The sequence below is a fragment of the Lissotriton helveticus genome, chromosome 5_1 (assembly GCF_964261635.1).
Source record: "Lissotriton helveticus chromosome 5_1, aLisHel1.1, whole genome shotgun sequence".
In the NCBI taxonomy this organism is placed as follows: Eukaryota; Metazoa; Chordata; class Amphibia; order Caudata; family Salamandridae; genus Lissotriton; species Lissotriton helveticus.
In genome coordinates this window covers 2,019,118,698-2,019,139,430 of record NC_136065.1, presented here as the reverse complement: position 1 = coordinate 2,019,139,430, position 20,733 = coordinate 2,019,118,698, and the positions used below count along the sequence as shown (strand labels likewise).

Here is a 20,733-nt window from a genome sequence, read left to right as displayed (position 1 = left end):
GACATTTAACGAGAGAGATTGCCATTTAACAAGATACGTTTTGGATTTCTGCGGCAGCTGTTCCAAATTAATAGACCACGTGAGCTTGGGGTGTTGAGCAACGCAGATGCCCAAATGCTTAAAGCTAAGACGACAGATGGGTATATTATCTTGCCAATCAAAACACTCCTTGGAAGGGTCGAAGGGCACCAGGATTGATTTAGTGGGGTTGAACTGGAGGCCTAATGGCTCCACAAAGCAGCGCAGGACATGAAAACAGCAGAGTTCACTCGTTGAAGGGTTTGCCAAATAAAGCAGGACGAATATAGGGCTATTTGGTCTTCAAGGCCATTGCTTTATTTCCTCCCATTTATCTGTGCATCTACTCAGATGAGCTGTGCCAGTGGCTCAGTCACAAGCGTGAATAAGAGCGGGGACATGGGACAACACTGCCTAGTCTCTCTGCAGAAAACATGTGAAAGAACTCCATTAATCTGAACTCTCGCCGTTGGATTGGAATACAGGGCCTGGACCATTCCACAAAATCAGGGCCTAAACCCAGCCCATGCCAGTACAAGCCAGGTGTAATTCCAGTCTACTGGATCAAATGCCTTTTCAAAATCAATAAAAAAAAAAAACCCAGGTCAGAAGATAAAAGATGATGGTGGGCCAGGCCCACATGAAGCCGGCGAAGGCAGTGTCGGGTACTACGAGTTGGCATGGACAGGAGCTACAGTTCTTTTACACTCAGTCTACATTCTATCACAGCGCCAGGTTACCCGTAGGGTGTCAGCTGCGCTTTACAAGCAACTATAAATAAATAAATAAATGAAGTCGCACTAATCTGGATGTATCATTGGGGGTAGGACCTGTTTGAGTCGGGTAGCTAGTGGACCTCCATTGGGTGGCTAGGTCGCATTTGGCAACCATAAGGGCCATCCCAAGAAATGACTGGTCAGCCCTCATGCCCCTTGAACCCTTGAGGACACTTAACAGAGGCATTAAAGGGGAAAGGTCACAAAGATCTTCACTTCCCCGTTGATTAGGGATATTGGATGATATTCGGCATAATATTAACCCCGGGCGGAGCAGGCGGAGCTCCATGGAGTTGGGCAAAAACTCAATGGAGCTCCGCTCCGCGCCTCAACCCCCCTCAATAAATATTTGTAAAATAAAAATAAAAATGAAGGTAAATAAAAAGCACTTACCTTTATTGCGGTGTCTCTGGGCTGCCCTCCTCCTCCTCGCCGTGGGCCTGCAGAATCCCCTACATCAGACGTACGTCGTGTGAGCCTGCGCGTGCATGTGCAGTCCTACCATGACATACGTCTGACATAAGGGATTCTGCAGGACCATGGCGAGCAGCAGGAGGGCAGGCGAGAGACGCTGCGATAAAGGTAAATGTGTTTTATTTACCTTCAATTCATTTTTATTTAACAAAATATTTATTGAGGGGGGGGGTGGAGGTGGGAGGGTCCAGGGCTGAACTCCACTCCGCTGTGGAGTCTGAAGTTTCGCATGAACTTCACGCTCTCCGTGGAATGCGGATTATGCAAAAATCCGCAAGCACCGCAAGCGGAGCGGAGTTCCTGCCCAGTTGTGTTTTGGGAATTAACACAATCGTGGCTGTATCAATCTCTGTGGGAAAGGCACCCAATATACCCACCTTCTCACAGAGGGCTAGTAGATATAGGGTCAGGATGTCTCGAAAAGCCATGTAATACTCAGCGGGAAGGCCATCTGGACCTCTAGTCTTCTTGGGTGCCATCGCTGATAAAGCAATACCCACTTCTTCAGCTGAGAAGGGTTCATCTAAATCTCGAGCCTCGGTCTGAGGGAGGTGAGATAAGGGAACATCTGTAAGGAATTACAGAGAATAGTCTCTCCCAGGGTCAGTGGATAAATTATCATAACAGAGGGTAAACGCTTGGGTGATCTCCCAGAGCGGTTGGAAGGACGTACCATTACAATTGACGATCTCTGGCACAATGCTGTTCACCTGCTGGTCGGACTCCATTCAGTACAGAAGTTTCCAGTTTCTGTCTTCCCACCCATAGACCCTGCCATGGTGGCACGCCAGAGATGTGTGGTAGCTTCTAGGGATTGAAGACAAATTTCTTCATAAAGAAGGGCCAGCTGTCGGGGGGTATCTCTACCAGGGTCTGCTCGAGAGTTCTCTCTAAGTAGAGGGCGCGTGCGGCCAGATTTTCAGCAGGCAAGAGGGTTGCTGTCCCAATGAGCGTATTTCCGTCTGTTACTTGCTTCACCACATCGTAGGTCTGGGACTGATGTGACAGGGAAGGAGAAAGTTCCCGCATTGGGGGAGATTTGGAGGGTGATGCAAAGTGGTTACAACTGCGCCTCCTGCATGAACGGGTGCAGTATTTTTGTAGTTTGGGTGTCAGTGAACTCGAACCGGTGGTCCTCATCTACTAAGGTGATATCTCTGCAGGAATTTGAAGGGGTCGCTACTCGGTGAGCCATAACCAGGATGACTCTAGAGTCTCAAAAAGTGAAAGTTGTTGGCATGTGATGCAGCGCTACTCCGGAAATGTTTTCTAAAACCATATCACCTTTCCCTGAAGTACTAAATCATACATTTACTCATCAGTGGGGCCCATAACACTGCGAGTTACTTACAAATCCATTTCACCCTACTTCATGGATTGGTGTGATTCAAAGGAGAACTACTGTATCATAGCGGAGTGTCTAAATCAAAAACTAAATATTTATACTATTTACACCTGCAGTTTAAATGAGTTTTACCATGGTTTATTAACAAGACATTTTATTCAGACACACCACCATTTTGGTCAATGTATCTGCTAGTAAAAAATTAGGCTAAGGAAAATACAAGGCCAGCTTAATTCTCCATTAATCTAATTTTTATTCAAAGCAAGGTTTAGCATGTCAGTTCATTTTATTCACTTTATTTATTTTCTTTATTCATCATTAATATTAAAGGAGGAAACATTTATTCAGACATTTATTTAAAAGATTCAGAAAATAGACATTATTTTAAGATCAGAGGACACGAATATTAGCAAAGGACAGTTCCCAAAATTCATTTACCTAACTTCCATAACTAATAACCTCAAGTAAGGATTCAGTTCTCATTCGAAATAATAGAAAAATTAGCAAAGAGTCTTACATCACAGGAAAATCAGCATTCCGACAGCAACTCAGGAGGAAATCGAGAGAGAGTTTTTTCTTAAGAAAAGTCAGGGCTTTTTATACCTTTTGTCACTAACTTTATCTATCTACAAAAGTAGAATCAGAAAATCTTTATTCGGTTATTTGCACAAAACAACCATAAAAGCACAGTTTAATAAAACATCATCATCATAAAAACCAAATGTCTAAAATCCTCTTAACCAGAAATATAAACACATTTGATCTAGTGCAAAGATTTACAAAGATTCTAGGCATTTTAACCCTCCATGCTTTTTCTAAATTTTAGAGCTAATTTTAAAAAGCTGATTACAAATAAAGTGCATTCGCCTTTTACCAGCTGTAAATAACAAAGTGCAGGTCTAACCTAGGTAAAATTCAGTATTTTAAGGAGAGGTTTAAGATAAATCCTCCAAGGTATATCATAAAATGAGCAAATAAATAAAAAGTGCACCAGATCCTGCAGAGACTCATGGTCGCAGCCGCAGGACGGTAGCACTTGGCCTTGATGGCTACCTTTTGGGACTGCTAGCTGTAAATGAAAAAGACCCAGGCGAAACCTGATTAACAGGGAACGGTCAAAGCTTGACATTGGCCAGGACAGATAGGGTTCCATACAGAGTATGGTTTGTAAAACAACAAATTTACGGACACTACTTTTGTTTAGTTCCGCCTCCTCACGCTGTAGGTTCTGCCTGAGAAAAAAAGTGTTCTTTACGAGCTCTGCATCAGCTATGGTGATAGAGTCAGGGTTTAGGAAGAGTTCAGGGCGCCCTAAAGCGAGGAAGCAATTTTTCAAATATTTTAATCATGGGATTTTTAACATATTATCCCATGATAAAGCTTCTCTCAAAAGCTGGTGGTTTAGCGGTAAATTCTTGTTAAGCCAACAATTCAGCCAGCATGTTAAAGGTCGTAGTGCTATGATGTCACTTAAATAGGGAGAACCTAGTTCTTCATGCACTATAAAGTTAGCGGATCCCCTCGGGACCCCCAACAGCTGTTTCAAGAAATTATTTTCAGCTACCACCAAATCGTTAGTAGCTATATGCCCCCATAACTCACTTCCTTAACAGCCTATCGCCACGCTCTTAGCCTGGTAACTTTTTAGTAGCGCGGCAATTGGCCGTTTGCCCATTTTCCTTGAGAAATTAAAGATGGCCACATTAGCCCGGGTTATCCCTTTTTTCTTCTTCTGTAGGGCGGGTCCCCATTTCAGTTGGTTGTCAAACAGGACCCCCAAGTATGAGAAGGTTTTTGTTGTGGGGATCTTCTCCCCGTTTACATGAAATGGGACCATCTTGTTATGTCCTTTGCCTACATTCATTACAAAGGATTTTGAATTATTTATGGCAAGATCCCTGGTTTTCATAAAACTGTAAAAGGTGTCAAGCAACAATTGAAGGCCTTTTGCGGTCCTAGCTAGCAAAACGGCATCGTCCGCATAAAGGAGGACCGGTAACCCTTTGCGCCCAACATAAGGGTAATCGGCTCCTGTATTTAAAAGAGTATTCTCTAAATTATTAATATATAAATTAAAAAGAAACGGGGCCAGGATACAGCCCTGTCTTACACCCGGGTGTACTCCGAATTCCCTGGTTACCTTCAAGTCCTGGGAATATCGGACATTAGCCCGGGTGTCCTGATGTAAATCCGCCAGGAGGTTGATCAGGTTCTGTTCCACCCCCATATTTCCCATAGTCTCCCATAGCTTGGCCCGGTTGACACAATCAAAGGCCGAAGAAAGGTCCATAAAGGCCATATGAATTGTGCCCTGACGTGCCAACGTATATTTTCCCAGTACCATGTACAGGTTTAGGCACTGTGAGGTGGTGGAGTGACCTGGTCTAAAACCGTACTGAATCGGGGAAATTATGTTGTTTTCTTCAGCCCAGGCTGTTAACCTGTTCAGAATTACACCTCCCACTACTTTGACCACAAAAGTAACTGTCAGTACAAACTCAAATTCCGATTGGACAATTCGAGGGTGGATGAGCATCACCTCATCATTCTAATATTCAGTTTGTGTAGCTTCTGCAGAAATTAAAGGGTCTATTGTCTTTATTAGCGTCCGGCACTGTCATGTCCGCAAGTTGTAGGTTCAGAGTTTATTCCCACGCTATACAATAGAGTCATCCATATTATATTGGCAGTCATCGGACTTCCAGGGCAAGTTGTCCTTGAACCGTTTTTGTTCAGGCACAGGCAGCTCACATTCATTCTCGGTTCCAGCCGCGCGTGCGCAATGTCTTTCACTGTCACAGTAATCGAGAGCCTCCATGTTTTAGTAGGCCTCACGAGCCAGAATGGGAACTATCATAGAAACAAACACAAATACATGTTAATTATTGAATTTTAGCCCTTCTGTTTACCTCCCCCCATACTAAGGTTTCCCTGTTAGTTATTATCTAGCAAATAAGCAACACGTATGCGATTTATACTCACTTATCCTTCGGTTTCTGCCACAAATACATGCACAACAAGATATTTATGCCACTTTTGATTATTTCAAAGCTTTAGCATTATTTCACATCTCAACAACAACATTAATTAGTCAGTTATATTTTTGCCATACAAGCAGATCAGTATTCCCACGTGTATTTGTGTGTATTTGTGTGTGTGCATACTATACTATGTAGGTTAGTTATACCAATCACACAATTAATAAAGATTACTGTTATGAGGAAATGACTTCACGAGGGGTATACAAAATTTTGTAACTCCAGCTCGCTCCATCACATGTAACACACGGAGCCTGGCAGGAAATAGGAGACAATATTGGAGGCCCATAGCTCTGAGTTTCTGTTTGACCTCAGTTTACGAGCAGCACCGCTGCTATAGCTCTCAGGTGTAGTCAGGAAAGAGGCGAACTCTAGCATCCCCACAGCGAAGTTCAGACCTGGATTGGTCCTCCCTGTTTCTGAAGTTACAAATTCACCCAATCATTGGTCTTGTAGAGGCACCCGGAGAATGCTTAGGGGTTAGCGCTCGTGGGCCTTTTTGCCTGCGACCTAGGAGGATCGTTGATCTGAGGGGGTCCAGGACCAAATCCAAACCTCCAGGAAGTCTGCAACTCGTTGAGGCTCAGTCCCTTCAGGAATACCATTCAGCCTCAGCAAGTAGTCCAGGCAGTGTTTCGTAAATCACATTTCCTAGTCACTCCAGGGACAAATGAAGTGGCACTTTGGGGCTCCACTTCACCATCAAACGCCCAGCACCACTCCGCACAGGCCACCAAACTCACCAGATGTCCCGCAGGTCAGGATGGCCAAAGGAGTATAGCACAATTTATTAATTTTATTTTTTATTTATTTTAAAGGTTTTATATAGCGCTGGCTAGACCCGGAGGTATCAGAGTGCTTTACATGAGCATCAGATCATAGTTACAGGTTACATCGTTACAAAGGCTCACAGTTATTAGAGCATGGCAACATAGTTACTTGTAAGGTCAAGATAAAACAATAAGCACAAATACGTAAGTGGAAAAGCAGGCAAGTGGAAAGATTCAGGAGAGGGGTGATGAGGGGGGAAAGAGAAGAGGAGGGTGACGGACACAGCATGGAAAGAGGAGGGGAAGTGTGACGGGGACACAAACTGGTAGACGAGTCAAAGCAACATCCAAAGTCCAGTAAGCTGTGATCCCAGGGGAAGTGGTATCACTTCTCTATCTCTGTTGTGGGAGGTTCCCTTTACGCAGTGGACTCTCTCAGAGGGGTCTCTGAGACACCAAGGCCTACATACTGAATCCTTCCCTAAAAAGAGGAGAGGGAGTGCTTTGGCAAGGGGTGCTGTGAGAAGTTGGCCTGATGTATGATGTCCACAATTCTGTGGGCACCTTGTATCAGTCCAAACAATACCTTATGGTGGTGGTTGTAAGTCAACCTTTTAGACAAGCTATCCTTGAGGTAGCATGGACTAAGCAGCCTTCAGGCTAAACTCAAGAGGGCATGTGGAGAGGTGTGGCTCACTGGTTAGAGGCGGCAGACCTGTAAGCAGAGAACGGCCCGGGACCAGGGTTCAATTCCCGACCGGCAGGGTCTTGGACCAGGGTCAACGGACTCGATAATTCTCGCCTCAGTGCCTACTCTAACCAGGGAACACACTCGGTAACTCTGGGCATTAAGCTTGCCTCATCTCTACAACGGCCCCCCATAGACGCCGGGGATGCCTGGTTTCACCCTGGAGATACCCAGAAAGGGACCATCTCACAGGGAAAACCAGGACGGGTTACCCAGCGGTCTACAGCGCCAGGACACTCGGGTAGAGTAACAGTGCGCTTTACAAGTATCCCACATGTGAAGCCAGCTGTTTTACCATATGCAGTCTTGTAATATCAAATGAAAGGACACCACACAAGTTATATATTATAAAAATATATGTATTTATTACTAGAATAATCCTCTATACTCTTTATGAGTCTAGAGGCACAAGCGTTTAAACACAGTTAAACATACACAAGTTGCACAATTATGGATAGGGCCGGTGGCCACTCAAACCATATATTAAAAAAATTGTATAAGTATCACTTTACGAACAATGGTAAGGCCTAGGGCCTTGGGAATCGCTTGGACTACACTAGACTAACAGCAATTAAGACGGGAGTAGCCCGCGGGAATTGGGTGCAGCGCTAAAAGCACACGCATGCACCAATGCAAAGTCAATGGTGCGTAAAAGTTACAAAGTTACTGTTTTAGAAGTCTTCCGACTGGACTAGAACTTAGACACTTAAAACTAGGACACTAGAGGTGTAAACCACTACAGGAGCACCGGCGTTTAATCGTTACCTCACCCACAGAAAGCGGGTGCATAGGTGCCAAAGTGTGTCGGGTTTCGTCGTGGAGTTCTATTGAGCCTGAAGATGAAGATGCTGCAGGCGGCCAGGAGAGAAGAGTCCGGTTGGATCCAAGAGTGGATCAAAGATGTAGAGTACCTGAAAGCAGAGGGGACAGAGTCTGGGTCACTAGCCAGTGACCAGGATGGCACCAGGAAGAAACCAGGCGATGTCGGGCGCAATCAGGTGGTTGGCGGGAAGATTGTCTCCGCTGCCATGTAGACTCTGGGGCACCGAGGATGACCAGGAGTGAATCACGAGCTGTCCCACAAAGGCTCTCGCTGTCGGCAGTGTTGGTTTCTAGATCGGAGTCAACAGCCCTTGGCAAAGGCAACCCACGCAGGATTGGAAGATCGCTTCTTTCTCGGACCAGCAAAGTCAGAGGGGTTGCTTCTTTTCAGGGGAGCGAGGGCCAGTCTGGAGCAACCAGACTAGCAAATTCAAAGGTTCATTGGTACTGGGGTCGCTAGCCAACGGGCAAGCGACCGGACCAACGCGTCAAGCAGGAAAATGCAAAAGGGCCCCACGCAGCACTGGTGAGTGTGGAGGGGAGATCTTCGGTGCACGAGCTGCTCGGGGCTGGGGCTTCTGAAACCCCAATGCACAGCTTCGAGGGTGCCTTGGGAGCTGCACGGTCAGCACTTTGCAGTCTTTTCAAGATGGCCGGCCCCACGCTTCAGGTCGCCTCCACGGGTCTCAGATTCACTGGGACTGTGGATCGGGCTGTTGGAAGGCAGGAACGCTGGGTCTTGTTGATCATCTACTGGGGGGGAGGAACCAACGTTAGGATCCTGGAACCAAACCTGGCTGGGAAACTAGAAGAAACAGAAATGGCCTCATACCTTGGAATGGAGGGACTAAACCTAACTGGGAGAACAGAAGGGACGGAAATCGTCACAGACCGCGGAATGGAGGACTGGGAAGATATTAGGGCTGCTTACAACGATGATAAAAGCAGGAGCGGGCTCAACTTCTAAATAAATGCCAAAATATGTGAACATAAACAGGACTCACACGAGGGAGGAAAAACAGTTGAAACTCGAGATGAAACATCAAATCCTGTTAGTAAGGAGGAAATACAAAAAAACGCTACCCAGGATACAGCATGGCAGTGCCTGCTGAAAACAGTCCAACTATTGGTAGAAGCACTCCACTACCAGTCAGATAAGATGGACACTCAATTGACACTCTTAGACACACTGGCGGTCTTTGTGGTCGCGATTGATGGGAAACTGGGAACACTAAATACATTACTACAAAACAAACATGATCAGGCTCAAAACAAGGGCCTGGGTTGTGGATGCGGCCCGATAATCGATAAACTGGCCACACTTCCATCAATGCTGAGTGATCTATGCACTTTAATAAAACCACCATCGCAAGAAAAAGAGAGTCACCGGTGTAATGGACAAATACCTGGGGAAATAGATAAGGACCCTCCTGAAACCAGTACTACGAACAAAACAGACAAAATAAAAATTACAGCACCCCGCGCAACCACTGATAATGTCCACACCGAGGTACCGGAGAATCAGATCCACAAGTACCGGAAAAGAGTGGCCAATGAGACCTTAATAGCGAACGACAAACAGCCTGTAGATCAACTAAATGAGAGGGTTGACAACCATTTAAACGCAAAGCAAAGGCGGGCAAACAAACGTAAAGGCAGAAATCTAAAAATAATTCTAGATAGAGCGGGATTCAGCCACCTCTTTGGGCCAACGCCCCAGTCCAATCAAAGTGGACCTAACAACATCAATATTGACGATGAAGAAGGAAGGAGCTCTAAAGACACCGACGACACAGAAGGAAGAGAAGATCCTCACCATGAAATAACTAATAGACCGTCTCCACCAAGCCTGGAACAAAGAACAAAACAACAATATTCAGCTCAAAGTGAATGAGTCGGCCTAATCATCAACTCTACAAGGAATCCTAATGAAAACAGTGGAATACTGCATGGGAGTGAAAGCGCCCTGCACTCTCTAACCAAAACAATGGGGAGAGTCATGGAAGAGTTTGATGGCAACACACCGGCACTAAGTAGACAAACAGCTATATCTACGCATATAAGGACAACTCCAAGTACGGACACTAAAGAACGTACAAGTGGTGGGGGATCCGAACCATCGATCCTCGGACAAAGGGACGGGAACCAAATAACAAACATGGAATGACAACAGAATTCACAACTTGAAGGGAACACCAGGGTGGAACCTTCCACACACCAAGCATCAACGAGAGAAGTGCAAGAACAGGGATTAGGACATGGAGGAAACTCCGAATACAAAAAGAACAGGAAGTCGGAAGACAATAGGGATACAACAGCAAATATTGTCTGGTTTATCCCTGACTACATTTCGAAAGGAAGGCATGACATACTGAATAGAGGGAACATCCTACGGCTGTTAACTCATATTCCTTCTCTGGCAAGCGTGACTACTCTGGACCTAGTTTCCATCGAATTTATTGCAGAATTAGGCTCGAAGGTGGAAAAAACAAAGGCAACATGGGCCACTGCTTCAGTTACACAGAACATACTGGCCGAGAGCCATACCTTTAAGAACTGGGGAATCTCAACTGCCCCCTTTACAAAACCAAGATACTCCAATCTTCTAATCCCTTTAGGAAGAGTAGGAGCGCAGAACTGCGATAATAGATCTGGAATGTCCGTACTCCGAGGCGCAATAGGGAACACCGGACCAAGAATTACAAAAGATCTGGAAGCAAGGGGACACGCCTTAGATGGCGCAACAACAGGTCCACTTGACCTAAGATGGATCGCCAGAACAATTAATAATCAAGCAAAATGACCAACAGCGAACCCCCGCACACCGAGCGGACAAAACAACTACAGAATATGCTCGTGGAATGTCAATGGCCTTGCTTCCAAAATAAACAATCAAGAATTTGTCAGCTACATAAGATCGTTTGATATTATGACCTTTCAAGAGACCTGGCAAGAAGAACCTCCGCATCTACTTGGCTTTCTACGTTTCTTTACAAGCGCGGTGAGAGCTGCAAAATATGGTCATCTTCAAGGGGGCCTTGGGACTTACGTTTCGGCGGCATGTGTCCACGAGATCAACAAACTTGGACCGCCCACTCCCAACTTACTGATACTAAATCTTCTTACTGCGGAACAAGGCAAGAGGGGCGAAAATTTAATCTTAATCAATGCTTAAGTTCATCCAAAAAGGAAAGGTAAGGTAATAAAAGAAATAGCTAACTTCCTAGAGGAAATCTTAATTAAAACATTGACTACGGACGTTGTGCTCACTGGCGATTTCACCTCCAAAATATAGCCTGGAATATACCACATCAAGCAATCTCAGAAACAACTAAATACACTAAATTAGATAAGCAGGCATTAGAGAACCTTGAGTCCCATAACATCAGAGTACTAAATGGAAGACTCTCTGGAGACACACCACCAGCATGCACTTTTCATTCATCAAGGTTTAGCAAAATCTTGGATTATACTTTTATGTCACTATCTCTCTTTCACTACGCCTCCTCTTTCCAAATAGGGGAAAAGACCGACAGTGATCATTGCCCCCAGGAAATCACATTGCACATCTACAAGCCTAAATTTGAGCAGTCTCTGCTCCCTATTGACTCAGTTTATACCGTCAATTATAAAAGGGTAAACTTTTTTGCAGCTAATGAGGAAAGCTTGCATGATATGGCAAAACTACATTTTGAGGGAAGAATCGGAGCAAAGGAAGTCGAGAAATGGGAGTGTTTTACAACAAAAATGGCAGGTTATTCCACAACACCGAAACTTCGAACAGGACGGACTGGAAACAATATGACCCAGTTTACAAAGGAACACCAAGTAAAGATTAAACACACAAAGATATGTATCTACCAAATAATGCGCCAACTTAGGTACTCCCCAAGAGACACGGTGAAACATGACCGCTTAAGGACACTGAAGGCTTCCTTGAAAAAAACAAAGTGGGAAGCTAACAAAGAAATGGAGGACAGCTTATGGGCAAAACTACATACTGACATAAAAAATAACGAAGGGGGAAAATTTGGGAAATCAATCAATTCCTTTCTAAATCCTGTACATGATGGAGTATCCTCCAACATTAGTGCAGCAGCATGGGCAATGTATCTCAAAGATCACTTCACACAACTAAGGGCCTCCGACTTTGGGATAGGAAATGAGGATAACAAATCAACAACAGCGCGTGAAACTCTTTATACACAAGAAGGTGGCAATACAATCAAGAATACAGGAGACGCAAACCTGCAAAATATAATCGTGCACCAAATTAAAAAGGGAAGAAGGGAAGGGGCGCCAGGCCCGAACGGCATTCCGCCCATTCTTTATAAACGGAGCGAAAGGGACTGGGCTGGAGCACTAGAACCACTATTCAAGGAAATAATGCAGTTTAACATATTACCTGCCTCCTGGAAGGGCTTGATCATTTCCTCCATATAGAAATCAGGGGATAAATCACGACCAAGTAGCTACAGACTGATCGCCCTCATGGACAACAAGGCCATGTACATTGCCGGGATCCTCTTAGAAGAACTGCAGGCCTGGCTACAGAAAATTCCTTAATCCCTGCAAATCAAACAGGCTTTGCCAAAACTGTTGGGACAACAACGAACATTCTGACAATGGGTTTGTTAATTGATAAAGCCAAAACCAACAAAATGTCAATTCACCTGTGCTTTATCGATTATAAGGCAGCCTTTGACCATATTAACCGGAATCTCCTGTGGTCCAAATTGAATAAATGGGGGATCCCGAGGCCCTTGCTCGACCTACTGATTAACCTGTATAGTGACACATGGATACAGGTGAAGCTGGGTGATGGATCTCTTTTGTCCAGACGCATCCCAACCAACAAGGGCCTAAAACAGGGATGCGTTTTTTGCTCCAACCCTTTTTAACTTGTTCTTAGGAGATCTACCCCCGATTCTAAACAACTGCAATTCCCATGCACCGAAATTAGGAGGCCAAATACTACCATCATTACTATATGCGGACGACATAGTGTTAATCAGTCAAACAAAAATAGGACTGCAAAACCTTGTGGATGCAACTCGGCTGTACTCAGGTGGTAACCAACTGACGATAAATCTACAGAAGACACAAACTATGTCAATTAACAAAAAAGGGAAAACGAACTATGGCTGGTTTTGGAACAAAAACCGCATCGAAGACACAACAGTGTATAAGTACCTGGGAGTCAAAATTGACAACAGCGGCCAGTTTTCAATTCAGAAAGCAAGCATTAGAGGAAAAGGCATTGCGATATCGATTTCTCTAAAAAAACTAAATAGCAAACTTGTTCGTCCATCTCTTCTGCCCCTGGCACAAGTTATAAGAGCTAAACTGCTGCCCACGATCACTTATGGGAGTGAAGTACAGAGAGGAAGGGATGCGGCGACTCTAGACAGAACTGTGACAGCGGCATATAGAACCATATTCAGTTTACCAAAACAAACCTCTCCTGCCCAACTTAGGCTGGAATTTGGAGGACAGAAACAGTCTCTGGCAAGACAAGGCGCATACATAATTACTTGGGATAAAGTCCGGAAGGCAAACAAAGGAACCCTAAATAGCTACTTATGGGCAGAATTAGAACTGAATCGGCATCGCCAGCCGCCAGATATTTGAAAAACAGCCTAGCGAATCTGGGGTTACAGGAGCTGTGGAACACCCCTACTAATCATAGTATGATTAAAAGATTAGTAAAGAAAACAATAAAACACCTCTCATGGATTGAAGACAAAGCGTGTGTTGCAAAGAGGTCACATGGGTGGATTATCCTGAACTCCTATTCTAAGCAAGGCCAGCAGAGTTATCTTGACCTCGGGTACTCACGTTATACAAAACTGAAGTTCCTTAAATACAGACTGGGCACGTTACCTTGCACACGCCATCTCCCACAGTGGCTGAGGGTCAATGGGGGTACCCTCTGTCATTTATGTGGTATGGTGCCGGAAGATATGGAACATCTGCTGTGCTCATGTGAGAAGTTGTTGGTGAAACGGAAACAGTTGTTGAAATATCATTTTATCCAGTGTGGAATACGCTCGCTAAGACAGGCAGTTCTTGCCTGCTTTGCACCCAACGACCCACAGTTGAACTGCAGTCTGGTGAAGTACTTCATGAAGGTAGAAACAAAGATGCAGAAAATTGACCCTGCATCATGTTTTTAGAGGTTACTAATCAAAGCAGAATCCCTTACTGGCAGCCTATAAAGATTGACACTAAGGATGACGGAAATAACGAGAATACTGGAATTCGTTACCTCGCCTAACCTACAGAGGACATTTAGAACAACATGAATACTATTTTTACTCTTACTACATATATTAAATTAACACGAACTTTTGTTAGGATTTTTAAATTTAGACTACATATTTTATGTGAAAGAAATTTTATTCAACTGATGAAAAATGTATTGTGTGCATCTTAGTGTTTTTAAGGATGAATTGCAATGGTTTTAATTAACTATGCTAATAAACTATTACTTACTTACTACTTACTTACGTGGACTCTGGGGCACCGAGGATGACCAGGAGTGAATCACGAGCTGTACCACGAAGGCTCTCGCTGTCGGCCGTGTCGGTTTCCGGATCAGAGTCAACAGGCCTTGGCAAAGGCAACCCACGCAGGAATAGAAGATTGCTTCTTTCTCAGACCAGCAAGGTCGGAGGGGTTGCTCCTTTTCAGGGGAGCGAGGGCCAGTCTGGAGCAACCAGACTAGCAGAGCAAATTCAAAGGTTCGTCGGTACTGGGGCCGCTAGCCAACGGGCAAGCGACCGGACCAACGCGTCGAGCAGGAAAATGCAAAAGGGCCCCACGCAGCACTCGGTGAGTGTGGAGGGGAGATCATTCGGTGCACAAGCTGCTCGGGGCTGGGGCTTCTGAAACCCCAATGCACAGCTTCGAGGGTGCCTTGGGAGCTGCACGGTCAGCACTTCGCAGTCTTTTCAAGATGGCTGGCCCCACGCTTCAGGTCGCCTCCACGGGTCTCAGATTCACTCGAACTGTGGATCGGCCTGTTGGAAGGCAGGAACGCTGGGTCTTATGGATCTCTGTCGCTCGAGTTCCAGCGGGAACTGCAACAAAGCAAACCGTTGGGCGCTGGATGGTACCTGTTTGCACAGGGTGGTCACTCCTTGACCACAAGGGAGATTATTCAGTCTTCCACGTCGAGTGGGATGTCGAAGGGTCCAGAGTTCTGTATCAAAGTTTCAGTCAGGATAAATCTAATGCTCATGGGCACAGCTCCCACCTTTATTCCAAATCAAGGGGCTGGTTTACCTGCCAGGTCCCTCCTATGGGTGGGACCCAGGAAGGGGGTGGTTACACCCCTTTCCCTTTGTCCAGTTTCGCGCCAGAGCTGGGGCTGGAGTGCCCTAGAACCGGTTTGACTGGATTTTGCATGGGACACCTTGTGTGCCCCAGGCAGTGTCTAGTTTCTTTCAGCGCTCCCTGCTCCAATCCACTATCTCCTGTCTGGGGTGGTGTATCACCTCCCTGTGACAGGAAACTCTTTGTCCAAGCCTCCCCTGCCAGGTTTCGGTCAGCAGCAGGAGGCCAGACTTGTGTCAGGGCAGCAGCATCCATTTTGTGATGCTGAGGCTCTGGTTATTTTTAACTGCGTTTACTTTTACCCACATGCCTTCTCCCTCTAGAAGGGTGGAATGCTACCCCTGTCGCCAGAACTGGCGAGGGGGTAGTATTCCAAACTGTATGACACCTTATACGACATGTTTTAAAGCCAAACCAAAGTTAGCAATAACCGCAAGGATTATAATGCACTTAAGAGTATATGGTATGGCAGCATCCTAGAACAGCTATAAGGAAATGGTTCCGAAAGCTGCAGACAGGCTCAGCTCATGCTAGAGCACCATCTCACATAAAACCAAGCACTCTGCCTCCAGGATTGTTAAGGCCTGCCATAGGAGTGACTTATAGGTATATATGTGTCCAGATATAGGTTTAGATATAGGTATAATATATCTAAGCAAGGGGTGATTACACGACCTTGCCCCAGCTGAGTGATCAGCCAGTTGTGTCAGTTTAGGTGGCCAGCAGGGGTGGCAAAAGATATGCTGCAGCCCCTGGTAGGCCTTGGATGCACCTATGCCCTGGGTACCTATAGTACACTGTACAGGGGCTGATAAGGTGTCCAGTACCAAATTGGTGATGTACATAAAGTACATATCTGTGAATTTAGAGAGAGAACAGCAGGCTGTGGGTCTGATTAGCAGGCCCACAGCCACATTATGTCGAAAACCAGTGAAGCAAAAAGCAAAAATTGGGGTGACCATAGGAAAGCAGACCCTACTCTCCTACAGGTGCCATACCATACCTCAGTTTGAGTGGCTCCCTTGCGCAGTGGACTCTCTCAGCGGGTTTGCTGAGACTCCAGAGTATAAATATTGGATCTTTCCCCAAAAAGGGGAGAGGGGGTGCTTAGTCAAAGGGCACAAAGGACTGGGGGCTAGGCAGACTAGCAGTCAAGGTGAGAGATTCAGGGGAGAGGTGATAGGAGCTAGGGAAGTAGACAAAGAGAGAAAGAGTACTAAATGGGAACACATTTAAATTAATGAGTTATTATATAGCGCTGGCTAGACCCGAAGGAAACAGAGCGCTTTACATGAGGAACAATAATGTTGCAATTTACATCAGTTAAAAATTACATAAGTATCAAGAAAAGCATTTAAAGAACATAGGGGACAAGGTGAATGGCGCAAGAAAAGGTAAGGGGATAGGGTAAAGGGGTAGGAGGAAGATAGGACGTTGAGACGAGGGGAAGATCTGCCCAAGGTCTGGCTGAATAGGTAATGGCAGGGGGGGGAGTCCACAGCCCATCTCCTCTTTAGGTATATAGTAGCTCCACCGGGAATCAGCCAAATCACTTGATCTCTACAGTCTGCGGTAAGTTCCACAGCTTCCAAGTCCTGATGTATAAGGAGGTTAGGGGATAGGTTCAAGGTCTGATCAATGTCCAATTGTAGTCCCAGGGAAGTAAAACAACGTGGAGGGGACCACTATGGAAGCCCTCCTGGGGTCAGGCAGGAGACTGTAAAGTACACTGGTGGCCATCTTAAGGTCAGGCATCTGGCAGTTAGAGTCAATTTCCAGGACAGTGGCTGCCAGAGAATAACAAATCCAGTGTGCACACACCATCACACGCACAGACATGCACAAGCACATACACATGTGGGCACACACTCTTATATGCGTACATAAGCACACACTCAAGCACATAGACAGAGACATCCAAAAACACAAGTACACATAAAATCCCATGCTCTAGTACAAAAACACCCAAGTACATGCACACGCAAACACCATCACATGCACAGACATGCACAAGCACACACAAATGCACTCACACTCTCATACACGCACAGACGCACACACACAGGCACACATACAGAAACTTCTAAAAACAGAAGCACACATACACTCACAAGCTCCAGAACAAAAATACCCAAGGACGTACACACAGGTACATGCCCACACACACCATCACACACACAGACATGCACAAGCACCCACAAATGTGCGTGCACACTCATACGCAAACAGAGAGCGCAGATGGATTCAGCAATCCAACCCAGTATGTAAAGTCTCACTGGGCCAAGTAACTATACTGTGAGTTCCCAGAGCGTGGTGAAGCAACCTCCTGGCTTATGCCACTAGGCACTGCGCACTTCTCACTGGGCTGCACGTCTCATGTCTAGTGATCCCAGCAGCTCATCCAATGGTAACGACTCGATGGCCTCTGTTTGCACACAACTATTTACTCAGTTCCATATACTCTGGGCAATATCGCGGTCACCCCAAATCAGCCCAGGGCCGCCTGGTATGTTAATCACCGCAAGTGTGATTTTAAGATGAGCACTCACCACCATAGGTCGTAAAGCTGTAACAGGGCCCAGCTAGTGAAAGAATTACAGCAGTCTCTCACGCCTTCTGCCTGCCCAACGCGGCTTTGTGGCCTCCCGAGATCTCCTCTGCCCGGGTGTCGCCGATGTAACTCGGCATGTGGCTAAGCGAAGGCAATCACGGTGTCTGCAAACACCATGGTGCTGGGCTCTCCGCCGGAGTCCCCAATCAGCGGGACTCGCCTGCACTGACCCCTCTCTCTGTGCCTTGATGCAGATGGTACTTGCAGCTCTGGGGTTTCTTGGGTCATCTCCTCGTTGGCCTTGCAAATCTCTCAGGGCTCTGGCGGTCGCAGCGGCTTGTCTCTCTGCTCTCACCCCTCACGTCCTCAGGAGTGTCAGCTGGTATTTTCACCTGAAAGCGCCATGTTGGGATTGCCTACTCTGGACCGCGATCGTCAATGCAGGCAGCGCTGGTATGCCATGTCGGAAGAGGTCTAGACACCACTCCGGGCCACCGGTCTACCTCAATGCGATATAGGAGGCCACCATCTTCCTTCGGGTGTCGCACAAAGGCGATCGTCCTGTTCTCGCATCTTGGGTCAGTGATTCAATCATGAGCACTGCTAGTGGGTAGCAATGTGCCTGTGAGTTAGATGCCCCGATTTTGGAGACTGCGATGGTGTGGCAAGTATCTTTAGATCCGGGGGACTATGGGTGCCGGAATTATTAACATAAGCCCGGAACTCTGACACATCCAGGTCAAGCCTCAGGGTAGTTGACCTCTACAGCCAGGCCCCACCATCCGCTGGAACTGATTCGGCGGCAACCCGAGGATACACCTCATAACCAGGACCTCACCCCCCAGGGCAGCACCACTGTCCTCCCAGGGCCCAGGAAGTCACTCCGCCATCAATGTCAGGCAGCGAAGGCCATTGCTCTATTGATGGGGGGGACCAGTGCGGAGTAGAGCCGCTGTTGGCTGCCACCAATTGCTGGGCCCAGGCCCCAATAAACAGCCTGCAAGCGGTAGTGAGGCCCACCCGATCACCACCATAACCCCTCCCCAGCATGGTGCACCCAGGGGAGGGTGACCGGATGCAGCATTGACAGAGCCCCACCTCAGTTGACGCTCAGTGTGAGGCTCTTACCCCAAAGGGCCCCATGCGTGGTAGATGCTTCTCCGAAGCCCACGCAGCCCAGCAGCTTCACAACTGGTGGAGCGTCACAGTAAGATGTTCTACCACTTCAAGCCGCTTACGCATCATCGCTCCACACTAAGGGTTATTAGGACCTTGGGGAGAGCTCCAGATGGTGAATAGTTGCACGGATGCAAGTTGGTTTAGAGGGGATATATATGGAGCGCTGTCAATGAGAATCTGCCATGTTGGTCTTCCAGGTCAAGCCCCCAAAATGGAAGTTTTAATCTTCACACAAAGACTGCAATGGCAGGGCTGAGACCTGATTTGAAAAGGCTACATAAGTGGGTGGCACAATCAGTGCTGTAAGTTTACTAGCTGTACAAAAGGGGGTGGTGATGGACGGAGCATCTGAACCAACCAAACACTCACACCCAGTCAACAAATCTGGGCTTAATCCATCACCGTTCTTTAGTCCATTCTGCCACCCCAGTTCAGACATGGCCATATGCAAATCAGTCTGACCCTGTGCCTCATGGGAACAGTCCAGCCCGAACTGCCAAGCCATGCCTTCCCTGGACCGGAAACCAGCTTCCTAGAACTGGTTTATGGCATTTCAGCCGTCTTCAGCCAGGCTTGCTTGAATCCAGTGGCAAAGTGAGCAAGGGACTCAACGTCTGAGCATACCCTGCCAACTTAGGGCGAGGGTATGTTGGCTCGGTCTTTTCGGAGTTGAGTTTGAGGCAACTGCCTTTCATCCAGGTGGCTACTCCACTCATTCCCTCCTGAAAGCTCATTCTGGTGTCTTAGGGTTGCTGGTGAGGGAGAGGATGAGCTGGGTGTCGTCGGTGTAGAATATGATGCTGAGTCCGTGCTGTCTGACGATGGCGGCGATGGGGGCCATGTAGATGTTGAATAGGGTCGGGCTCAGAGAGGATCCCTGGGGGACTCTGGAGATGATGTCGGTGGGTTTGGAGAGGAAAGGAGCGAGCATGACCCTCTGTGTTCTGCATGGAAACATGCAGCAGTCAGACCCCTACTCAAGAAACCCTCCACTGACACAAGTTAACTCCAGAACTACTGCCCCATCAACTTTTCTCCCTTTTCCCACTAAAGCCCTGGAGAACACCATCAACCAGCAGATCCCTGGAAACCTAGAGAGAAACAACCTGCTAGATGCCTCCAAATCCGGTTTCTGTCCTGGCTATGGCACTGATGGCACTGAGGCTGCCCTGACCACCGCCATGGACGACATCTGCACCCTACTCAACAGTGGAGAATCAACAGACCTTATCCTCCTGAACCTCTCCTTAGCCTTCAACACTGTATCCCACCACATACTCATCAAGAGACTGCACCAGATCGGGGTCAAGAGAGACGCACTCAGATGAATTTTCATCACCCCTCACGGATTGATCGCAGGGAATCTGCTTATCTGCCTTCACCTCAGAACTCACCATCTGCAGCGCCCCTCAAGGTTTATCCCTCAGCCCTACCCTTTTCAATACCTACATGATGCCTCTAGTAACATCGTCAGAGCCCACGATCTCAACATCATATCCTACGCAGACGATACCCAGCTTATCCTCTCGCTCTCAGCAGACCCCACTACCACCAAGACCAACTTCCACAACTGCATGAAAAATGTCCTAGACTGGATGAAGGACAGCTGTTTGAAGATCGATCTTTGGCAACCACGCCTCCTTCTGGAACAACACCTGATGCCCTTACTATAAA

The 20,733-nt window shown here is 46.7% G+C and overlaps 1 protein-coding gene across 4 annotated transcripts in view; it reads left to right on the top strand.

The window, feature by feature from the left end:
• The window catches only part of LOC144756193 (butyrophilin-like protein 3), a 123,888-nt gene that overhangs the window by 42,120 nt on the left and 61,035 nt on the right, over positions 1 to 20,733 (top strand). The window lies entirely within an intron of this gene.